The sequence below is a fragment of the Fundulus heteroclitus genome, unplaced genomic scaffold (assembly GCF_011125445.2).
Source record: "Fundulus heteroclitus isolate FHET01 unplaced genomic scaffold, MU-UCD_Fhet_4.1 scaffold_87, whole genome shotgun sequence".
NCBI classification, from domain to species: Eukaryota; Metazoa; Chordata; class Actinopteri; order Cyprinodontiformes; family Fundulidae; genus Fundulus; species Fundulus heteroclitus.
The window spans coordinates 392,728-407,811 of NW_023397329.1; the positions used below are offsets into that span (position 1 = coordinate 392,728).

The 15,084-nt window shown below is 41.8% G+C and overlaps 1 protein-coding gene and 1 long non-coding RNA gene across 7 annotated transcripts in view; one reads left to right on the top strand and one right to left on the bottom strand.

The window, feature by feature from the left end:
* LOC105919040 (neuronal PAS domain-containing protein 3) overlaps positions 1 to 15,084 on the top strand; it is a 1,017,839-nt gene that overhangs the window by 322,441 nt on the left and 680,314 nt on the right. The window lies entirely within an intron of this gene.
* Positions 11,356 to 12,090, bottom strand: LOC110368258. The gene is made up of 3 exons (XR_002427984.2): positions 12,062 to 12,090; positions 11,857 to 11,962; positions 11,356 to 11,754 (listed from the first exon to the last, which is right to left on the bottom strand). It is a non-coding gene; the product is annotated as an uncharacterized LOC110368258 (long non-coding RNA).

Below are 15,084 nucleotides of genomic sequence, written 5' to 3' on the forward strand. Positions count from 1 at the left end.
AAAACGTGCGTCTCGACGCCGCGATCAGGGCTTTTTGTACTTGATGCCGTTTCGACTTACAGTTGGAACAAAATTCGCAAAAAACACTTCTTAACACAATTGACCTCTCAATAATGCTCGGCTGAGCACGGCACTGGTGTTTTGGTCGAGTGGGTTAGGTGTCGGGCTGCAAAGCAGAAGATCAAAAGTTCAAATCCAAGCTGTGCCAATTTTAGAGAATTACATTTTCACCCAATATTTCATTTCCCTTTGGCTTTAAAAAACGATTTTTCAATTTAAATCAATACAGTTCACCTCATGCCTTTAACTTTTTTATTCACATATTTTATTTTTTCATGCTACATTGAAGTATTTAATCATGTTTAATAACACTAATTTTCCATGCTGCTTCGATGCAGACCTTCTCCTGTTGGCTCATTAGCAGCCTCATTTGTTGTGGTCTGTTGTCATTCACAGAACAATAAACCGTGCCAGCCGACATGAGTTTTACAAACGGCAAAGCTTTGTCTTAAGCCGGGCGTACACTGTACGAGTTTTTCAGTCGTGGTACTTATATACATCTCAAACTGTGCGAGGGAACCGCGGGGTTTAAAAGTTCACCGCTCACGATCTGTGTGGCGCGACGCTCGGACGAGACCGGACTGCTCACACTGTACGTCGTGTCCCCTCTGGGACCGCTCACTGTGGGGACAGAGGCAGGCGAGCGACGGTAGGTGACAGGGACCCAGAGCAGGGGTTCGAGCCCAGCTCTGTCGAAGCCCGCAGGAGGCACCGGGCGTCAGGGGAACGGAGGGGAGAGAGGAGGGACGAGACGCACCGGCGGCCCGCGGCACGGCAGGTCGCCCGGCCCGCCCCCCCAACAAGCGGAGGAATGCCGAAACAGGCAGCAAGCGCGTTGCGGACAGCGGAGGAGTGCCGAAACAGGCAGCAAGCGCGTTGCGGACCGCGGAGGAATGCCGAAACAGGCAGCAAGCGCGTTGCGGACCGCGGAGGAGTGCCGAAACAGGCGGCCAGCGCGTTGCGGACCGCGGAGGAGTGCCGAAACAGGCGGCCAGCGCGTTGCGGACCGCGGAGGAATGCCGAAACAGGCAGCAAGCGCGTTGCGGACCGCGGAGGAGTGCCGAAACAGGCGGCCAGCGCGTTGCGGACCGCGGAGGAGTGCCGAAACAGGCGGCCAGCGCGTTGCGGACCGCGGAGGAGTGCCGAAACAGGCGGCCAGCGCGTTGCGCGGACCGGACGGCTCGCCCTCCCCAACACCGGCCGGAGGTTGCTTCAGGGACGCCCGCTTCCCTCCCTCCGCTGGCGGGGACGGAGAGGAGGGGAGGGCGCCCCCTCGTAGCTCTGCTTGAACAGCAGGATGCGCTCACGAAAACCTCACGACAGCCGGCTGAATTTCAAACATGTTTGATTTTCACCGATCGTCCGATTCCTGATCTGGAGGTAGTCGTGAGAAGCCAGTCCCCCCTCCTCCCCCCCTCTACGATCAAGCTGAAATTCGGCCGATTCAAAAAATGCTCGCACGACTGAAGAATCGGCCCGAAAAGGGGAAAAACTCGTACAGTGTACGCCCGGCTTTAAGCAGAAACGTGCCTCTACTCTGCGCTGCGTTCTCAGACCAGTGTGATGCGTTCGCGAGCGTCAGAAAGCTATGTTGCATTCAGGAGCATGGGACATTTCTAATTTACAATATTTTTTTTTTTTACAAGTAACACTTAAATAACTTGAACAACTGGTATAAATGAATGATGATAAAGGAATTTATTTAACATGTTTTGGGACAATTTGTATTCAGACGTTTTAAGAAAACATTAAAGTATTTTATGTATTGTTTATTAATTAATTTCATATTAATACTTAATCTCCTCCTTTTCCTGTCAAATCCTGCCTCAAGCATTTCGCTGTCTCTCCTTATTATTGTAAACTTTGTAATGTAACGAGAGTTCAGTGACATCCTACAATCAGGCTTAGGCTACTGGAGGATATCAGTGCCAGTTTTTCTCACTCTACTGATTTCTACTGTTGTCCAGTTTGAATTAGAACATCTTTTTAGAATGTTTTTTAGTCTGAAAATGACAAGTACCTTTTGAAATTAACCCTAATGCAGGAACCAAACTTGTCCTTAAACCACAATAATTGTATTTATTTTACTACTATAATGTACTATTTTAATCTTAAATCTTATTTTTATTAGTTGGGATGGCTGCCAGCACAACACTGCATTATGTCCTCGTGACAGAAATCATCGCTAGAAAAATGCATTATCATCATTCAACAATGATTACTGAAAAAGACTTACTTCGTTCCTGCAGTTCCTATACTGTCCACGAGTGGCGCTGTGTGAGACAACAAGCAGTACTCTTTGAGTTCCGGGTCAGAGGTGAACTCCTCCGTCTTGTGGCTGCTATTGCTTGCTGTGCTGCCGTTTTTCCTAAATTACTGAAGGATATTGTTGAATCAAGTCCAATTTACCCAGACGAAGGGTGTTCCATTGGGTGTTTTCCTTGCAACTACGTGATGGTGAGTCGTTTATTTAATGTCGGTTTTATATTTTGGTAGAAATGCGGTGGCTAGGCTACGCCACTGAGCTATATGCTACACGTATTGGCATCTTAAAAATGGTCTTATAAGCTTAAAAGATCATTCTACTATTGTTGACTTTGTGGCCGAATACAAGATATGTTCTCAAAGCGTTAAATAAGCCCTTTGATTTTTCAACATTTTGTCTTTTAGGATAATTTTAAGTTACTTTTCATTAAATTTGTCAATGGCCTATGGAAGTCTGGAGGGATGGCAGTAAAAGCCTAACAGCAGCGCGATCTCTCCTCGGCTGTAGCGCCGGTAAAGAGCTGCGTGAAGCTGACACCCCACCCACAGAAAAAACTCAGTTAAATAGACGGAATGGTTAGTGCTTCGTATGTGCCGTTAAAATTAGCGTTTCTGCTGTTTTGGTTTTGAAGATATTAAAGAATATTTGTTAAGGTCATCCAGAGTTCACCATCTCCCCATTTTGCTTCGAATCCGATTAAACTGGGCTACTTTTTTAGTGCTTCGTTTGTGCCGTTAAAATTAACATTTGTGCTACTTTGGTTTCGGAGATATTATGAATTTTCATTTCAGCCGATTACGTCATTTCAGACCGCCGCTTCAAAATGTGCTACGTTTTTCTTTCTTTGCTGGTGCTGAGCTGGATCCGAAGCAAACCACAGTGGAGTACTTTTTCAACACGCAGTGACCATTTCAAAGAAGAATGTTTTGAACATGACATGAGAGTGAGGATTTTCGGTAAGTTGATTTCTCCTCCGCTGCAGCGCCGGTGTAGGTACCAGATTGACTCGGGCTGCCAGATCGACTCGGGGCGGGGTCTGCGCTTCTCGAAGACGTCAATATATGGCAACTCATCTCAAACACACTACATTGCGCCCGCAGTCTCCATTTACAAATCAATTTTATTTTGTTAATTTATGGTTATTTATTTTCCCGTAAATTAGTCAAGGCATGAAAACTTTTAACATCATTTTGCAATGTAATTTTGCAGGATCAAAGTTACAACCTTAGAGAGATTTCATTCCTCCAATTTTTTTTAAGTTGTGAATGGAAACTAAACCATAAACTCATTTCATTTTTAATAAAAGTCAGCAGCCAAATTAAATTTTATCACGGCATTCATCACTTTAAAATCAAAACGTTCATTCCTCCTTTTTGTACTGATGTTGTTCTTTCTGATCACGTTTTTTTTTTATTATTCCAGATGAGATTGTGATGAATTTGATTATTTTTTTATTGTGGTATTTGGTACATTGTTCAAGCTTTTGAGAAAAAAGAAACCGCTAAATTAACTTAACAAAATGGATTCGTTACAAATGCAGACCGCGGGCTCAATGTAGTTTGTTTGAGTGGCGTTGCCATAAGGTGACGTCATCGGGAGGCGCAGGCCCACGGAGAATCTGGTGACGTCATCGGCAGGCGCATGGACAATGGCGAATTTCTTCGTAAAATTGTCCATTTACAAACGCAATCCCGCTCTCGAATAAAACCTACACCCCGCTATAATTACTTTAGTAAGTTGTCCAGACCAATTTCAATATTTTGCGCAATTGAGCAAACGTTAAACCAACTATGTATAGTGACGTCATCAGAAGGGGCAGGACCCGAGTCAATCTGGTAGCCCGAGTCAATCTGGTACCTACACCGGTAAAGCCGTGCTGCAGCGGAGCGCGCGCACACACACACACACACACATACGCACACACACACACACACACACACACACACACACGCGCGTATACATATAAACTGTAGGACCCGACAGAGTTTGCCCTGGAAATAAGTACGGCTGGATTCCGTCAAAAGTCCGGTTTCTGTCAAGAAACTCTTCTAAAAAAATCCATATCGCTATCAGATGATCTTCACGTCCTTGCTCCACGCAAGGACGTGAAGAGACTGTTGGAGGGGCAGGTGCTCAAAGTTAAAAGAGGGAACATGGGGCACGGATTTAAAACACGATACAGAAACATACCTTGCTATACAACCGGCTAAACTGTACCAACCCTTACTATAAAGAATGTAACATGGAATCAAGGGCGTAGGTTTGATTTGAACTTTGGTAGGGACACTATTGGTCCAAAGCTTCATTGGTCCTACACAATATGCATGCTCCTATTTTTTGATGCTTGATTTGAGCATTAGGATGCGTTTTGCCTGTCTAAAAAGAAAAGGCAGCATTATTTGCTACATTTATACAAATTTTATAAGCACGACACACACTATATGCTGTTTGTTTATCTTTAAAGCATCACAGGATCTGATCAATGTCGAATTGGGACTTTTTCCCACTTTGAAAAAGTTTGCTTTGAACTTACCAGCAACAGAGACAGATGGTAAATACGTGCCTATTAAACCAAATATATTCAAAATATGTCTGTTGTCTAGATATATCCTGTATTTTATTTTGAAGATATAGAAATGTGCAGAGATAAACCCCACCCTTATTCTTCTTTTAAATCTAAGAAACTCTGTCAGCATCATAAAACACAGCAAAATTATACATTCAAGGGACTGCAAATAAATGTATTGTATTTACTTTGCACTGGAAGTAGAAGTGTCACTGACACTGACAGCATTTCAAATTTTAAATTCAAACTTCAACAAATGTACAACTGCACTGTAGTTACTCTTTTTAGCCCATTTCATGTAATTTATCTTAACATTCCAAACACATTTCTTACATCATATATCTGAAGTGTAGATAACAGCTTCTCCTTACCTACATCCTCTCAGACAACTAATTATTTCCCTAACAATAGTGAGATTTCAATGTTTAAATGTGCAGTAAATCTTAATACATAAGGAGCATGGAGGACCCAATACTGTACTTTAAGTAAGATTAGTGACACCAAGACTGAGTTGTCACATGAGTGGTTGTCCATTTCATTATTGAAATGAGAACATATTAATATACTATTGGGATATACTAGTAAGACTATTAAAGAACAGCAGATTAATCTTTAAGATATGTAAAGGCCTATATTAAATTAATTTTGCAACCACATCAATAGATTAAATAATTTTTTCTTTTTGTCTTATTAAAATTGGTGGGGGTGTCGGCGACGTTGCAGCGTAAACAGGGGCGTAATGCAGCCGCTGTCGGGTTAACATTATTGCACACTGATAGCGCAAAGAAAACTAAAATGATGCGGCGTGCTGCTGCTGCAGCACATTGACTCTGCTTCTCCCGGCACCGTCTAGCGATCACCACCTCCCCTCCGCCGCTATTTAAGTAGAACAATGACCAGTGCAAAATTAAGTTCTATTTACCGAAGATGAAGTGTAGACTGCACATTCTGTTGTAGTATGATGGCTCCCACAGTCCATTGAGATTGTCTGCCTGCATCCTTTTCATGGATATTATTAATTTCTTTCTTCTTTCCTCGTTCTTTGGTAAATGACAGAAACGTACATCCGACGATTTGGAATGCCTCTGTGTGCAACCGGGAGCACAACAAGTCGTAGACATTGTTTAGATTCCAAAAATAAACTAACTAAAAGTACGCTCTAAACACCGGTTTTAGTAGACGGGAACAGTTCTGCTTTTGCCCACGCGCGGGACCCGGATGTAGCGCGGACGTCACGCATGACGTCACACGTGAACTGGTCTATAGTGCATCGTGACAAACAGAGCGTTGGGACTTGCTCAACAGCGGGTCCGCTGAGTGACATCACAAAATGGGAGGTGACGTTCCAGAATAGTACTAAGATGGGTTCCTCCACATAAACATGATTAAAAGAAAATTATTCTTAACTAAAAAAAACATATAATTTATTGCACAGTATGTAGTAGTTTTATATTTAAAGTACTTTCAGCAGTTTGATTTCTGATTTTGACCGGACTTCTCCTTTAAGCAGAAACGTGCCTCTACTCAGCGCTGGTTCTCAGACCAGTGTGATGCGTTCGCGAGCGTCAGAAAGCTATGGTGCATTCAGGAGAATAAGACATTTCTAATTTACAAGGAAAGGCACATAAAACCAAACACAGCCCGAACCGTAGGGTCTACCCCCACAAACTATATATCAAAACGTGCGTCTCGATGCCGTGAAGTGTGCTATTTGTACTTCACTCCATTTCCAGTTACCATGGCAACGAAATTAGCGAAAAACCACTATTGCCTGTTTAAAGTTTGTTCTGTTTTTTTCAGTTAATAAATATGTTTATGTCAATGTCAGAAGTGCCTTTTTGGGGCTAAAGACAAAATAACCAAAGCTGTTGATCTGTGATCGACAGTACTCCATTGCAAAAAGTTATATATTACAATATACATGCTAAATTATGGGAAAACCACAAGGAAAGCAACTTAAAAAAATCCAAATAAACAACAAATGTAACAAAACAGAAAAAGCAGTGCAAGCCTCTAAGTAAACTAGGAGTTTATTTCACAAGTGCACAATGATAGAAAAAGGCTTCTTTTAAAAATGTTGCCAACTTTGGAACAGTGCTTGTAATGGTTTCATTCTAGGGCCCCACAATTCCTAGCAATGCAAGGGAGAACCACCCATGCAGATAAAGACAGCAAACATTGAAAATGGAAACATAAGCTTGTTGTTGCTAAGTATCTGGTTGCTACAACTTCCAGAAGGTGTAGGTTTTGTTTGTGTCACATTAACATATTTAAATATTATGTTGAGCACACCTTTTTGTCATATGTTACCCATAAACACATTGAATCTGGTACAGAAATGTCCAGTGCTGAAATGGCTGCAGACTTTCCGGGCTGGGCTCTGTAGTCACCACAGGTGCTGTCCAGTGCCTAATCCAATGAGACTCTGAGTGCTAATGGAGGTAAGGCCCTGTCTTAAGTTTTGACCCGTGGCAAAAGGTTAAATACTAATATATTGGAAAATCTTGGGGTATTTGTCTTACCTTCCACAGTGTCAGCACACTGATTCAATTGGTTTTAGTGTCTTCCCTGTGTTGTTTTCTGATGTTTCTTTAATGACAACAGTTTACATAGAAGACAGACATTTTGCCTTCCTGCACACAAATCTTTTTTCAAACACTTGTATCAAACCTCTGCTTAAGAAGAACCTCTAAAAACATTTGATTTAAAATCCCCAAGCAATAAAAGCCTACAACCAAGGATAATTTTTAAACAACCAAAGATATTTGAAATAAGCAGCATCCGATCTGAACAGCTTACAATTTCCTTTCCACCACATACATAGAGAGACACACTTATAATTCTTACAAGCTCTTAACAGATATACCTTACACCCTACAAAAGCTCAGCCTAACCAACACTCAGAAGCTTTGCCTTTAACGGTTACGCACACCACCAGGCGGGCGCCTTCTTCAACTTCTTCAGAAGTTGAACGTTTCTAGTTTATATAATTATTTAAGTAGAACAATGACCAGTGCAAAATTAAGTTGTATTTACCGGAGATGAAGTGTAGACTGCAAATTCTGTCATGGTATGACAGCTCCCACAGTCGATTGGGATTGTCTGCCTGCATCCTTTTCATTGAAATTATCCATTTCTTTCTTCTTTCTTTATCCTTCGGTAAACGGAAGAAACGTACATCCGACGATTTGGAATGCCTATGTGTGCAACCGGGAGCACAATAAGTCGTATGAATTGTTTAGATTCCAAAAATAAACTAACTAAAAGCATGCTCCAATTCACCCGTTTTGTCACAGTAGTAGACAAGAACAGTACTGTTTTTGCCTACCAGCGGGACCCAGATGTAGTGCATGACGTCACTCGTGAACTGGTCTATTGTCAATAATGAAGTCATTTATTAAAAGGGATTTTCCTGACAGAGATCTGATGTTTAATAAACCCAGTTTATATGACTTAGTGGTTGATGATGTCTCTGTGGCCAGTTGCATTTGACAGTTTATGACTTTTAAGTGTTTAGTCCAGGTTTGTTACGTTTTTTTATTTTTTATTTCTGTCTTGTATCATCACAGATATTCCATATTCTCCGACAAGAGGCCCAGGCTGATGCTGGAAACTGTCATGTCTGATAAACGTGCTGCCCGGGCCCGGTGTGTATCAAAGAGAAGTTATCTGAAGGTCCTGCGCACAGGCATGTTCCGTGATATGTAAAGGAGGAGGATCTGGGCCTCTGCGGCCTTTGGAAGATGCTGGTTTAGTCACAGAGCTGCAGTTGTCAGAATGGCTATGTGGAGAGGATGTCAACTGTAGGCCATTCTTAAGTACTTTGTTCATGTTGTGAGAAAATTCCAGAAAAGGAACATCTGGGCTTTGTGGAGAAGAGGGGGAGGTGGATGCAGTCTGGATTGGTGTTCGTGGGGATGGATGTTTTTGGTTCTCTTTGGAAGATAAAGGGGAATCCTCTTTTTGTCCTCCTTTTGAGATCTGGGATGAATCCTCCTGTAATTCTGATGTAGCCTCTTTCTGTGTCATCTTTCTGGCTATCTTTATCTTGGCTTGTTCAGGCTGTACTGGGCTTATCATTTGTTTTGGCACTGATTGAGCTTTGTTTTGGGACAAAGCTGATGGTGCATGTTTCACAGAATAGCAGATGTTTGAAATCAGCCATTTTGCACCTGACCTATTTAGAGAAAAAACATCTCTGTTGAACAGATGTCTCCTCTCCCAAAATATGTTAAAGTTGTCTATGAAGGTTACAGTAGTTTGTTTGCATGTTTTTTTCAGCCATTTGTTTAGCATCAGAACTCTGGAAAAAAATCTCATCTCCACACTTAATGGGCACATGAGGGCCGCTGGGAAACACCATGACAATAAGGCCATCAACTAAATTCAGCAGATAAATGTAATCCTCTTTCAGTACTTCTGATTTTCTCCAGGTGGGGTCGCCCAGGGCTTCAGCTTGTATGATGAGTTTTTACAGGGTCTGGCGTTTTTTCATGATCTTTGGAAGGATGTCTGATACATTAGACACTAGGCCATAGTTTAAGGGATTATAAATCAACACCTCTGTGTTTTTCTTATTACAGAAATGTTTAATCCCACTTACAGATCCATTGCATAATATCAGGGTCCTTGGCCCTGTGGCATGTTTTTTCTCTGGTATCTTAGAGCAAAGATTGTTGACATACATTTGATTGTTGTCATGATCCTCCTGGGTCACATTTTGAAGCGGAGTGAATCTGTTTAGTAACGGAATTCCAACATTTCCTCCTATCTCCTATAATTTGTTGTGAGAACAGCCCGTTGTTGTTTCACTTGTCTTGGGACATCTCTCTGTAGTCTCGGCCAGTTTTCTTTGTCTAGATGTGGGGTTTGTTGATCCTTTGGTCTTGCACCCAGAGTGGTCCAGGGATTCTCATTTTCCTCAGGGAACTGTTTGTTCACTGAGTTACTGGGCTGGTGGTCACTGTTCAGAATCACAGGCAGCGTTGTTTCATTTCCATACGCAGCGTTTACATCATAATTCACTTTGAGTGGGTGGATTTTCAGCTCCATAACAGCTATTTTCTGTAGAACCGTGTCAAAGTCCACTGTGCTGAAGGTGGGTATCCTTTGAATCGGGTGGTTCTTCTCCATATCCACTTCATGTTGAATTCTTTCCATAAGAGCATTTTTCCTGAGAACTGATTCCTCTGGGGTGGAGCATCTCGTGTGGATTAGCTGAAAACTAAAATAGTCCACACGGGAAAAAAAATCTAAATCAAAAATAAATCAAAGAAAATAAATAAAAGAACTAAATCCAATTTCTGTAGTTTTGGCTAAGAGATAAAAATGAGATAAAAAGGCAGGAAAATGCAAGCAAGCAGGGAGCAGAGAAAAGAGCATCCGAGCAGGCAGAGAAGCAGAACATAGAGAGTCATTGTTATTCTACTTACACGCGGTTTCACACTTCAGCTCCGTAAGGATACATCTCCCTATCTTGCAGACACTTGGACCCTTATCCCTTTTTTACATTTTACATCAATATTTAGTGTAACTTTGTGTAACCGGTCCTAGGGCTGGACGATAATTCAATAACAATATATATTGATCGATAGACGTGTGGCGCAATAGGAAACAATAGGGTTGATAAAACTTCGATAGACAGTTTTCCTTCCTTCCTTTCAGCCTATCATATTAGTTGATGCTACAGTCACTACTGCCTCTCGACCAATCGTAATCGCGGACCCAGGCACGCTGTCACTCTCAAACCACAACACAGAGCACGTGAATATGTGGCAGCAAGGAGCGGCAGAGGAAACTGTTCCAAAACGGGGTTTTACTAGTTTGCCAGTCTGACGGAAATAAACCACAGTGATTTGTAAAACTTGCAAGGAACCGGTAAAAACAAAGTCTGGTTACGCAACCCACCAGTATTCATCACGTAAGCCGCTCACTCCCCACTGCATGAAAAGTGAGATTTTCGTCCCCGTAAACGACCGTAGATCTCCCTCATTTTCGGCAGTTGACGACAATTTGCAACCCGCGCTTGTCGACCGTTTGTCAGTGCCACAAATTGTCGGAACCGGACAATGACGTATGTGGAGAGCTTTCAGCTGTACTAATGGTCCTAATTAGCATATGAATGCAGTGAAACCGCGCGGCTGGCCAGGCCTGGCTTGAATAACCTTACTCAGTATTGGATGAAACCACTACTTTCAAACAAGTAAAATCACTCGTGATTGGCAGCAAAACCACACGTGGCCAGGCCAGGCTTGAATGTTCTTACTCAGTATTGGATGAAACCACTACTTTCAAACAAGTAAAATCCCTCCTGATTGGTTGGCAGATCCCCAATAAATTATATATATATATTTATTCATATTATGCTGTATATTCATGTTATCCTATGTAGGCTACTGCACTATTATTAGGCTACCATCAAGGACATGAATGAATTTATAGAGGAAATGAACATTTGCCAGGAAGATGTTTATGCAAAGAAAGAGCTTTATTAAAACAAACACAACTATGTACAACGCGAGGATCTGCCCACACATGGGTATCCAAAAACTACATACAACTCTGTGAACTGTCCATTTGCCTCCTCGGGGTTGTAGGTAACTGGCGGCATTCTTTCCGAGGCAGGTCCGTTGTGCAGACACCTACTGTGCGTGGCTCTGTACTTCGGCGTCTCCTCTAACCGGGACTGCAGCTTCACACAGAGTTCAGAGAGATCCGGCCTACGAAATGACGGCGGCCGTACAATCCATCCAGACACCACGCCAACAACGCCATCTTCTTCGTCAAACATGAGGTCTACAGTGGCGGACTTCCAGAGTTCCACCTCGTCATCCGCTAGCACACTCTGTCTCGATTCTAGCAGCTGTAAAAAAAAACAATGAATCAGTACTGTGCGATGGGATGCACTGCGTATGGACACACACTATCAATGCACCTGAAAAATAGTCACCAAATAAAGTCTTACCCTCTTTGTTCTCGCTCGACTCCGAGCTGAACCTTTCGCAGCTCCAGCAGTTTTCTGGCTGGGTATATGCTCCTGTGTACCGTCTCAAAATAGGTCTTACAGGCGGCTGGAAAACAATTAAATGAGAGTGGTATGAATAAAAATCAAACGCAAGTCACAGTAACATTAAACAAGGAAGGAGAAACAGTAAAAACAAGTCACTTACACACAATGTCGTCTTTATCAACATCATGTAAATCTGGACTTGCAGATATTGCTCCGAGCAAATAGGAGGTCACCGCCTTGCTCCGGTTCATAGCGCCTGCAATTTGTCTCCGAGTTGTGAAGACGGCGTACTGCTTTCTGTAAATGACAAAAAAATACACTTTAATAAAGCTTGTTCTTTTACAAGGCTACTCTTAGCTTTGGCTTTAGGCTAGGCTACTTTTAGCTTAGCTAGCAGTCACCGAACATATTCTTACCGCAAGCTTGGGATTGTGCACCCGTCTTCTCTTCTTGGAGTTAGTCTCTACCGCACAGTTGTTCGACTGCAAAGCCGCCAACTTGTCCTCTATGGACAGCAACCTGGAGTTTACCGAATTCTGCAGTTGAGTGAATCGCTCATTCATATCGGCAGTATGTTAATTAAGCTGACGAGACAGTCCACTTCTTCTTCTTCTTCTTTCGGTTTTTATGGCGGTTGGCAACTAACTTTAATGGTGCATTACCACCACCAACTGGACTGGAGTGTGGAACTGGAGTCTAACCTTTCCTAATAGGTTGCAAACAAATAAAACAAACAAACAAACAACAACATAACGAAACACACCAATCAAAACAAAACAAAACAAACAAAGATCATACTAAATTATTTTAATTAGTCCTGTATTCCTCAGGAAGCCAATTACATAGTTTAAACTCATTTCCCCTATGTTTCTTTGCATAATTTCTTCTAAGTTTAGCCTCATCTGTTCTCCTTGTAATTGTAAGACTAGTCTTTGTCTTTCTTCCTGATATTTATTACAGTGTACAATAACATGCTCTATAGTCTCTGGACTACCACAGAATTCAGTTGCCATTAGCATGCTTCTTCATTATTAACAAAGTTTTATTTAGACGTGTTTGTTCATACCTCATTCTAGAAAATACATCCTCCTCCTCCTTGCTTCTGTTTGTATTTCTGCTCTTTCCCACTTTATTCTGAAAATTATAGAACTGTCTTCCAGTCTGCCCACCGTCCTATAAAGTTTGCCATTTACCCTTAGCTATGTTTTTGACCACACATTTAATTTCTGCTTTGCTGTAGTTCACTTCAACATCTATATTAGAATGTCTAACTGCTTGCTTAGCACTTTTATCTGCTAACTCATTTCCTATTACTCCTATATGAGCTGGTACCCATACCAGAGTTATATTAATTCCTGACTTTATTAGATTATTTGCAGCTTGCAGTATATCATACACAATGTCTTGCCTTGATTTTGACTGAAATGTTTTAATACTGATTAAAGCTGAGCTGGAATCTGAAGCAATTACTGCCTTCCTTGGCCTATTGACCTCCACTCAAAGCAAAGCTAGCCACACAGCAATCAATTCCGCTGTGTAAACTGCTAAATCATCACTGATTCTTTTTCCAACTTTAATGTTTAATTTTGGAATGACATAAGTAACACCCATTCTTTTATCAGTTAGTTTAGATGCATCTGTATATATAGTTAAATCCTCACTATACCTCTCCAAAAATAACTCTGCACCCTGTAATTGTCCATGTCATTATTTTGTTTTTCTTCTAATAATCCCAAATCAGTGGCCACCTCCCTAAAAGCCCATGGTGGAGTATCTGGGAAAGGTACAGTGGGACTTATTTTTAGTTCATTAAACCCCATTTCATTTACTTTATCATGAATGACCCAACCAAAACTTCTGACTTGAACATTTCCACGCTCTTGGCATTGCTTCAATACCGACTGACTCATATGAGACAGTCCACTGATAGCAATCAGCAGTTTCTTCTCGTCAGACTGCGGACTGGCTGAAAGTTGTGGATTGCGTCCAAGAGTTGAAGGCGAGTTGAACGCCAGACGTGGGGTAAACTCCCCCTGCAACCCCGATTTGCATTTGTATAGCTCACAGCATTTTCATTTACATGTTAAAGCCTCCCTTAGAATTAGGAGGGGGGGGGGGTCATGGGGGGACAACTGCGAAGCAAGGCCCACGTCAATTTCTGACAATTCATGGCAGTTTTTGGTGTTGCCTGCAAATTACCGTGAACAGCCGTTAACCTGAACTTCCACGACAATCTACAGTGCCGCATAGTGACGAAAATCACACTTTTCATACAGTGCCCGCAGCAGCGCGAGCTGTGCAGCCCCGCACGACACTGCGTCATCTTCTTAGGAATCTTCTGGAAGTTCTTCCAAAACAAAGCAGGTATAGCAGCTAAACTGGGCTCCCTTCTTTGTGATAAAATGACAAAGCGTCCAAGCGGCATCGCGCAAGGACATCACACATGCAGTAACGTGCTTCATAGTGATGGATATGTCTGCAGTTGAAAAACCTGCCTTCAAACAACTACTCGCCACTCTTGATCCGCGATATAACATTCCGGGGAGCAAGTTTTTCTCTAACAGCGCTCCCTAAAATGTGCAACTAGTGCAGAGAATCAGTGCAAAATGAGCTGCAATCTGTGTCTTCCCACGCCACAACCTCAGACCTCAGCCCTGCATCAGCCTCTCAATTATCAAACCTGAGAAGTTACTAGTGTACTATTCCCACCTAAATAGGCTATTTATTTATTTATTTGGTATATTTATTTTGGTCATTTTACTGGTCACTTTAGTTTATTCTTTGTCATTATTTAATAACATAACTCAGCTCTCTTAAGTTATTTTTCTTTTAAAAAATTCTGTTATGGTTAAAAAAGTTGGTTAAATAAAGATTTAATTGGAATTCTGTGTTTGTGTTCTTTATTAAAATTAAATCATTTAGCAGTATCATAAAATGTCCAGGCAGAGCTGCACATAAAATATGGTTTTAAATACTTTCAATAATTATCGATATCGATCAACATGCATTTTTTTTAATCGATAAGCTTTTTTTCTATATCGTCCAGCCCTAACCGGTCCATCCCTAAAACGCATCCCCCATGCAACGCTGCACCTTTTTTAGTTCCATTTCTGCTGTTTATTTTTTTCTTCAACTTTTTAAAAAAATAATTAAGTACTGCAATATGCATGTCATGCTTTCTGG